The sequence below is a fragment of the Silene latifolia genome, chromosome Y, assembly GCF_048544455.1.
Source record: "Silene latifolia isolate original U9 population chromosome Y, ASM4854445v1, whole genome shotgun sequence".
Taxonomy (NCBI): domain Eukaryota; kingdom Viridiplantae; phylum Streptophyta; class Magnoliopsida; order Caryophyllales; family Caryophyllaceae; genus Silene; species Silene latifolia.
The window spans coordinates 213,117,331-213,127,114 of record NC_133538.1 but is presented as its reverse complement, the minus strand read 5'-3'; the positions used below and the strand labels follow the sequence as shown (position 1 = coordinate 213,127,114).

General features: G+C 40.2%; 1 non-coding gene across 1 annotated transcript; it reads left to right on the top strand.

Annotated features, from left to right (window-relative positions):
* The first annotated feature begins 4,452 nt into the window (after window positions 1–4,452).
* LOC141635056 (small nucleolar RNA R71) lies at window positions 4,453–4,559 on the top strand. Its single transcript, XR_012539763.1, has one exon. It is a non-coding gene; the product is annotated as a small nucleolar RNA R71 (small nucleolar RNA).
* The last annotated feature ends 5,225 nt before the right edge of the window (window positions 4,560–9,784 follow it).

Here is a 9,784-nt window from a genome sequence, read left to right as displayed (position 1 = left end):
AAAAGTGATATTAACAGACGATTTAAGCATGCTTATGATATAAATCCTTATATATTGGTCGGACTATATTTTTCGGTTACTTGTCGTTAGGAGCACCTAGACCAAAACACAATTTATAACTTCACAAACAACTCTACAATTAGTAAAGAGGCAAGTAAAGGTCGGATCCCAAGGGACGGGAATTGAGATGAGATTTCTATTGCAACTAGTGGTGTCTTAAGGGGTGTCACAATTGGGGTTTGATGTAGAAGATCACTAAACTAAATAGCAATGAAAGTAAACAAGGAAGATGAATAAAAAGGAATGTAAACAATTGATAAAAGGCACTAGGGTGTCATGGGGTCATAGGGGATTCATGGGAATTGATCATGCAAACATATTCTCAAGTTATAAGCAAACAATTATTGTTGTGATGGATCGAGTTGGTTTATATCTTACAATCCTAGGAAAGTTTGGGTCCCGGAGCCGAATCGATTAGATTGTACAACACATGCAAGTCGACTTAATCTTCCCTACTCAACAATATGCATGGTCTAATGAGACTCGAGTTGGTTTATGTCTTACAAGTCTCATTGAAAAGATAGGTGATGGGTAAAAAATGCAAGGATTCATAGGCTCACATTTCATCAAACATAACATGTGCATAAGTTGAGATCACAACAAGCAAGCAAATAAACTATGAAAGCATATTAATTTAAGCATGAATCATCCCCCATGTTGGTTTCCCCTAATCACCCATTAACCCTAGCTAAGGAAACTACTCACTCATTATCATGTTGAACATGCTAGCAAGGTTGTCAATCATACCAACAAAGTGAAACATGATGAATAAATGAAAGTGATTAACAATAATTAAAGAGGGATTAAGAGAATTATACCTACTAATGATTCCAATAATAAAGCAAAGAATAAAAGAAGTACTTGAATGCTTGATTGAGAGGTTGTCAATCTCCCAATAATAACCCAAATAATCTTCAATTACCCAAAATAAAGGATGAACAAGAGAGAGATTAAGGAAATAAAACTTGTATTAAAACTTGATTAAATGTTGATTACAAGATTAAAGAGATATTTGATTGACATTAACTACTCTAAAGATTGCTAAGAAGAACATGCTATTCTAATTAGACTAATGAGGTATTTATAGTGGGAATTAGGTGCATGAATTAGGGTTAACTAAGGGCTTAAATGACGATTAAGTCCCTTGTTGAGGAAACGCAGGTCTTTTTTGGAAAGACTCCGGTCTCTAGAAAAAGATGTGCATCCTTCCTTCAAGCTTGAAGTAGACGAAATGGGACTGTCTGGGAATTCGGGCGTCTTTAGCACGGGACGGACGGATTTGGTGACTTCTGCCCGGGCGTCCAGGGGGTAAAGATTGGCGTCTTCTGGAGCTTTTGCCCGGGCGTCTTCTGGAGAAGCCGCTCGGATTGTGGCTTGGTGGACGGGCGTCTTCAGGGGAAGACGCACGGATTGTTGGGCAGTCTCGTTCCTTCTTCTTTTCTTCCTTTTTCTTCATAAAATCCTTGGGGATTTCCTCGGGGATGCAAGGATCTTTTCTCATCATTGCCCATCTACTATAGTATGTACAAAGGCCTTCTAATCTTGTCTCTCCTTAATGCTTGGTCATTGAATTCAATCAATTTCGCCTAATTTTGCCATGAAAATGCAAGGTTTGCACTCCTTTCCTACCAAGGGATCAAAACCTCAAAGAATATGCAAAACAAATAACTAAAGACAATAAATGACCCAAATATGCACTAAAAAGCATGGGAACAAGGCTAATTCGGGGACTAAATATGACCCAAATCTACTGCAGGACGGGCGTCTTTCCTTTCAGGACGGACGGATTTCTGAAGACGAGCGTCTTCTCCTCCAGGACGCTCGGATTCTTCAACAGTCCCAAAATTTCAAATTCTCAGCTCAGATGGTCGGGCGGATTCTGACAAAGATGCCCGGATTGCCTGAAGACGGGCGGATTCCCATGAAGACGCTCGGATTCTGTCGCTTTTACCCGAATTCAGTTCCATCCGTGCACTTGGATATCCCTTGTCATTTTCCATTCTTCAAATCCTGTGTTCTTCATTGTAGGGGCACTACCAAGGCATGAATAGCCTAGGCAATTGCTATCCCCACACTAAGCTAAAGCACTACACATCAATTAAATCATTAGTCCCTTCCTCACTTCTCTCAAAAATGATAATTATCTTGATCAAAGCATAAAAATTCAATAATGACAAAAATGCAATGTAAGAACTAAAATACGAGTTAGGGAGTTAGAAATATTTACAAATGGTGGTTTAGGGAGGACTCCACCAAACTCTCATCCTTAGTGAGATGTCATGGGGGCATGTCCAAGGTGTTATTGATGTTGCTCAACACCTTGAAGAAGTAATCAAAAGCTTGTTCATTATCATGATAAAGGTCTTCAATAGACCTTTGCCCTTGTTGTCGGTCTTGATCGATAGCATTACCAATATAGGGATTGAAAATCCCTTCAAACTTATCGTCCCAAAGACCACAAACTTCATCTACTCGATCACTAAAGATCTCTTGAGTTGATGGAGACAACTCTCCCACTTTCTTGTCTTGGCCAATGAGGCCATCCTCTTCATTGCTTGACTTTGGTGAGCTTTTCAAGCTCTCTTTGTTACAATTCACTTACTCTTTGAATGGAGCATCTTCAATTTTCTTCTTCCATTGGAATTCTGACTTCTTCCTATCATCCTTCCGGCTATAATGATCAACCATAAAACATGGTTCATGCAAACGGGGAGCTCTCATGGTCTTGTCATGATTGAAAGTTATGCTCTCATCTCCCACTTCTAGAGTGAGCTCTCCATCCTTCACATCAATCACCGCACCCGCGGTGTGTAAGAAAGGTCTTCCTAGAATGATTGGAATATTGGAGTCTTCTTCCATGTCAACAATGACAAAGTCCACCGGGATGAAAAATTTCCCAACTCTTACGGGAACATCTTCCCATATCCCTAATGGTGTCTTCGTCGATCTTTCGGCCATTTGGAGTGTGATATTGGTGCATTTAAGCTCTCCCATCCCCAACCTTTTACTCACCGAGTATGGCATAACACTCACACTAGCCCCTAGATCACATAAGGCTGTGTTGATCGTGGTGTCGCCAATGGTACACGGTATTGAGAAGCTTCCCGGATCTTTGAGTTTTGGAGTTGAACTCCCTTGAAGTATTGCACTACTCACCTTAGTGAAGGCGATAGTCTCAAGCTTCCGGATTGACTTCTTCTTTGTGAGGATGTCTTTCATGTATTTTGCATAGGCCGGCACGTGATTGATTAATTCCGTGAAAGGAATTGAGACTTCCAAATTCTTCACAATTTCCATAAATTTTCCAAGTTGGTCATCAAATTTGGGCTTGGCTTGACGACTTGGAAAAGGAAGTCTAATCACAATGGGCTCCTTCTCCTTGACCTTATCTTCATTTTTCTTTGAAATTTCTTCTTTTATAGTTCTCCATCCTTGGAGTTTTGCACAATTTCTTCTTTGTCACTAGCTTCCACAACTTCATCCTCAACTTGCTTCTTCGGTGCTTCATACCTTGTACCACTCCTCAAGTGGATAGCACTAACCGTTTCATGTCTTGGGGGATTACTTTGAGGTGGTAATTGCCCCTTTTGTCTTTGTGAGCTTGAAGATGCTAGTTGAGTCAATTGGGTTTCCAACATTTTTGTGTGAGCTAGGATGTTGTTGATGGTGATTTCCTTTGCTTGATTATCCTTTTGCATTTGACTGAAAAACTCTTGTTGATTCTTTTGCATTTGGAGGACCGCTTTTTGAACATCAAAACCTTGGTCATTTTGTTGATTGTATGGAGTTTGATTTTGGTAACATTGGTTTTGGTTGTAAAAGGGTCTTTGATTTTGGTTTCTCATGGGAGGTGGGGTGTATGTTGGTTGAGGGTTTTGAACATTTTGGCTTTTGTATGAGAAATTTGGATGGAATTTGGTGTTTTCATTGTAATAGTTTGAATAAGGGGTACCACTCTTGTATGCTTGGAAAGCATTCACTTGTTCATTTGGTCCCCTACATTCACTTTGGTCATGTCCCAAAGTTCCACAATTCTAACATATCCCACTTGGGATTGATGAAGATGCCGTTATGGCATTAACATGATGCTTTGGTGATTTTGAGGCTTCTTCAGGTCTAGCTATAGCTTTTTCAAACTTCAAATTGATGGTATCAATGTGAGCACTAAGTTGAGCGCCCAATTGAGTAATAGAGTCCACTTCATGCTTTCCTTCTCTAGTAGCCTTGCCAGGTCTACTATATTGTGAGTTATGGACCGCCATTTCCTCAATTTTGTTCCAAGTTTAATTGTCATCAATTTCGGTGAACATTCCATTTGATCCCATGTTGAGAATGTTCCTTGAATCTTCATAAAGACCGTTCCAAAATTGTTGTACCAAGAACCACTCGCTAAGTCCATGGTGAGGACATGAGCGACAAATTCCCTTAAATCGCTCCCAAGCTTCATACAAAGATTCTTCAACCCTTTTCCTAAAGCCCGTGATTTGAGCTCTTAGCATGTTAGTCTTTTCCGGTGGATAGAACTTTTTCTAGAAAGCTAGAGCCAACTTTTTCCAAGAATCAATTCCGAGAGTAGCCTTATCAAGGCCTTTCAACCATTGTTTCGCGGTGCCAATTAGAGAAAAAGGAAATAAGACCCATCGAATTTGGTCTTGAGTTACACCGGTTTGAGAAATCGCATCACAATAGTCACAAAAAGTCTCTATACGAGAATGAGGGTCTTCACTAGGCATCCCCCCAAATTGGCTTCTTTCGACTAATTGGATAAATGCGGATTTGGCAATAAAATTTCCGGTTAGATGTTGTGGTGTGGGAGTACCATTGGGTAGGTTCTCCTCGGTGGGTACGGAATGTGATGAAAACTTAGGCATTGTGGGTTGATTTTGTATTGGATTTTGTGTTGGGTTCTCCTCACCTTCTCTTGCAAAAGGGTTGATGAACTCAATTGTATTTGGTTGAATATCTACAACCTCACTAATACCTCTCAAAGTTCTCCTAGCAAGTCTTCTATTGGTTGTCAAAGTTCTTTCAATTTCGTGATCAAAGGGTAACAAGTCACCTTGTGACCTTCTACACATGCAAAATATCAAACAACTCGAAAATAATTAGAACAAACCTTGAGGAGTTTTACTTCCCCAAGGCAAAGAAAGACACAACTAATAACAATGTAAGAAAATCTAAATCAAGTTAACACCGTACCCGGCAACGGCGCCATTTTTGGTCAGACTATATTTTTCGGTTACTTGTCGTTAGGAGCACCTAGACCAAAACACAATTTATAACTTCACAAACAACTCTACAATTAGTAAAGAGCCAAGTAAAGGTCGGATCCCAAGGGACAGGAATTGAGATGAGATTTCTATTGCAACTAGTGGTGTCTTAAAGGGTGTCACAATTGGGGTTTGATGTAGAAGATCACTAAACTAAATAGCAATGAAAGTAAACAAGCAAGATGAATAAAAAGGGATGTAAACAATTGATAAAAGGCACTAGGGTGTCATGGGGTCATAGAGGATTCATGGGAATTGATCATACAAACATATTCTCAAGTTATAAACAAGCAATTATTGTTGTGATGGATCGAGTTGGTTTATATCTTACAATCCAAGGAAAGTTTGGGTCCCGGAGCCGAATCGATTATATTGTACAACACCTACAAGTCGACTTAATCTTCCCTACTCAACAATATGCATGGTCTAATGAGACTCGAGTTGGTTTATGTCTTACAAGTCTCATTGAAAATATAGGTGATGGGTAAAAAATGCAAGGATTCATAGGCTCACATTTCATCAAACATAAAATGTGCATAAGTTGAGATCACAATAAGCAAGCAAATAAACTATGAAAGTATATTAATTAAAGCATGAATCATCCCCCATGTTGGTTTCCCCTAATCACCCATTAACCCTAGCTAAGGAAACTACTCACTCATTATCATGTTGAACATGCTAGCAAGGTTGTCAATCATACCAACAAAGTGAAACATGATGAATAAATGAAAGTGATTAATAATAATTAAAGAGGGATTAAGAGAATTATACCTACTAATGATTCCAATAATAAAGCAAAGAATAAAAGAAGTACTTGAATGCTTGATTGAGAGGTTGTCAATCTCCCAATAATAACTCAAATAATCTTCAATTACCCAAAATAAAGGATGAACAAGAGAGAGATTAAGGAAATAAAACTTGTATTAAAACTTGATTAAATGTTGATTACAAGATTAAAGAGAGATTTGATTGACATTAACTACTCTAAAGATGGCTAAGAAGAACATGCTCTTCTAATTAGACTAAGGGGGTATTTATAGTGGGGATTAGATGGATGAATTAGGGTTAACTAAGGGCTTAAATGACGATTAAGTCCCTTGTTGAGGAAACGCCGGTCTCTTTTGGAAAGACTTCGGTTTCTAGGGAGACTCCAGTCTCTAGAAAAAGATGTGCATCCTTCCTTGAAGCTTGAAGAAGACGAAATGGGACTGTCTGGGAATCCGGGTGTCTTTAGCACGGGACGGGCAGATTTGGTGACTTCTGCCCGGGCATCCAGGGGGTAAAGACGGGCATCTTCTGGAGCTTTTTCCCGGGCGTCTTCTGGAGAAGCCGCTCGGATTGTGGCTTGGTGGACGGGCGTCTTCAGGGGAAGACGCACGGATTGTTGGGCAGTCTCGTTCCTTCTTCTTTTCTTCCTTTTTCTTCATAAATCCTTGGGGATTTCCTCGGGGATGCAAGGATCTTTTCTCATCATTGCCCCTCTACTATAGTATGTACAAAGGCCTTCTAATCTTGTCTCTCCTTAATGCTTGGTCATTGATTTCAATCAATTTAACCTCATTTTGCCATGAAAATGCAAGGTTTGCACTCCTTTCCTACCAAGGGATCAAAACCTCAAAGAATATGCAAAACAAAGAACTAAAGACAATAAATGACCCCAAATATGCACTAAAAAGCATGGAAACAAGGCTAATTCGGGGACTAAATATGCTCTAATTATGGTCACATCATATATGTTACATATACAGAAAATAAAACAAATAAAATAGGGATTTACACCCTTAGACTTACATGTTTGACAAAACAAGATTGACTAAGTTGTAGTTTAGTGATTGCTCGACTCGATGTATGAATGAAAGTGCCCTTAAAAAGGATTTAAAACAAATTGATTAGATTGATTAGATGGAGTTGGTCAAATTGGTCGGTTTACGCAACGTGACTGGTACTCAAAATGATTTGAGTTTATGTGGTCGTGTGGACCAAGCACGTAGGCGTCGAAAAGCAAGAGCGCGATCTTAGAATGCAAAGGAAGAAGAGAAAAGCGGACACTCGCATGAAAAATATGTGAGGCGGTGGCCTCTATTTGTACTAATCACGTGGAGGAGTTTAGGGAAAAGTCGGATTAGGAAAGAAATCCGGAAAGATTCTGGAAATTGGGAAAAAACCAGCACAGGAAGTGGCGTAGCAGGAACTGCGACCCTCCAAGAGGCGCAGCTCCTGCTGCGTTTTCTCTTGGGTGGTTTCGTCCCTAGCAAGAAAGAATTCCGCGGTTTAATATAGGAATTAGGGAATATGTATGCTTCCTTATTCCGTAAAGAAGATATTTCCGTGATGTAAATCATAAAAAGATAAAAAATTAGGAATAAACACTCTCGAAAATTCTAGAACATTTTGACTCTACTTAAGACGGTTTTAGAAAATAGAAACGGTTTAGGACCCTGACTCCAAATTTACTCTAGTTACTGTCAAAACGACCATATCAGCGCGTAGATGATGACCATGACGTTGACTCAACTGTTTCATCTATCCCTTGTCGACGAACTTACTAAATGTAAAAAATCGCTCCGCGTGATAAAGATGCGGCCCAATCATCACTGGGTGGTTGGTGGGAGGTGTTGAAATGAGGTCTCTACAGATCACCCACTTTGACTGAGGCTTGGACAAGGCGAAAGTCAAAGTATAGCCCTTGGGTCAATCGAAGATCACAACTTGAAGACTATGCGACGCGAGGCGGCTCAAGGGGTCTGAGCGAAGGACATGTCGTCAGGAACATTTTAGAGTTTGTCGACTATTGGGGAGGGTTGTTTAAAGTCCATTAGACTATGTAAGGAAGCTCGCCAGCCATAAGAATAAATCATACCTGGAACTTCATAGGGACGAAACATCTGATGTCAACAATAGAACGTTAGAAGAAACCGCTGGGACAGAGGCATGACTTTCTGAGAACCGATGGGGATAAAGGCATGACTTTCTGAGAACCGTCGTGGACAAGGGCAAGACATTCTGATAACCGCCGAATAAATAATCAACTTTGTAGAAGGGAGGACTTTCTGAGAACCGCTGAGTATTAACTTTGTAGAAGGCAAGACTTTCCGAGAACCTCTGGGAAAATAATCAACTTTGTAGAAGGCAGGACATTATGGGCACTGCTGGAGAATAAGGCAGGACTTTCTGAGAATCACCGAGAAAATTTGCTTGAATCGTACTTTGGTCGAGAAATATATGGGCTGTATAGCGGTAATGAACTCTCGCTGGGGAATAAAATGTTGCAACTCGCTGGGAAGAATGTAGACCAACTGGGTGAAGAAATACACCCGAAGGAGGATATACGGAGCAAATACACTCTAAGATACTAGAGGAAATATCAAAAAGTGGGAAAATTTAGGGCATGGGCCCGCCAATAACGAACTCGTAACGAATTGAAAGCAAGAGCTGATGTGAAACATGCTGGAGAATAGGCGCAACAAGTATATGGCCTGGGGAAAGGGCTCTGCATAGCTGCGTTTTCTCCCAAGCTCGTCCATACTTGAGTAAATCAGAACTCAGCGCGAGTTTTGTGATTCATTCAAACATAAATGTTTCGTCTTCTTCTTCGACAAACGCACAAAACCTTAACCAAATCTCTTCAAAATTTGATCAAAACTCGCCATAAATCATGACTAATCCAGGTATTCATCTCGTCTTTGCTTTTATTTGCATTTGTAGCTTGAATTAGGATAGAAAAATTAGGGTTTTTGCCCAAAAAATGTCGAAAAATTGGGGGTTTCGTCCCAAATGATTTTGTCCTTTAAAATTGACATTAGAAATACGTAATTGAATATGCTAGGAGCATAACGATGTATAAATTTTGAATTTTCATTGAGGATTGATGATTTGAGACCAAAATGAGACGATCTTTGCTAAACCGCTTCAAAAGACTCGAAAATGACCTTATACTAGTCGGTTTATGATAAAATTTGATGTTTTGGAACCCTTAGATGATGGGTAAACTTGTTATCATGTCGGATTTTTAGTTTGTGATAGATATTCAGGGACACATTCTGCATGGAATTTAGTTAAAGTAACGAAATGCTGCCGAAATTTTGACTCGTGGCCGTAATTTAAGCTTGAACTAAACACATCGGAACGCGAATTTATCACATTTGATGATTTGCTCGAGAATAGTGAAAGAATAGCTCGAAAAAAGGCCTAAAACGGTTTCTAAACGCCTTTGTTTGCTCTTTTATTTTTCAGAGGACGTACCTTCTACCTTGGGGCAAGACCCCATGGAGGTGGATGTTGACCCCCACTTGGCTATGGTGGTTCACACGGGTGTAATAGAGGAGATGGAGGACGAGGAAGAGGCGCCCAGGAGGGTCACCGTGAGGACAAGGGGGCGTCAGCTCGTGCCTGCGCCTCAGTGGGCTGATAAATAGGATGGCCGTCATCTCATTTGGGTAGCGGAGAGCCACGTG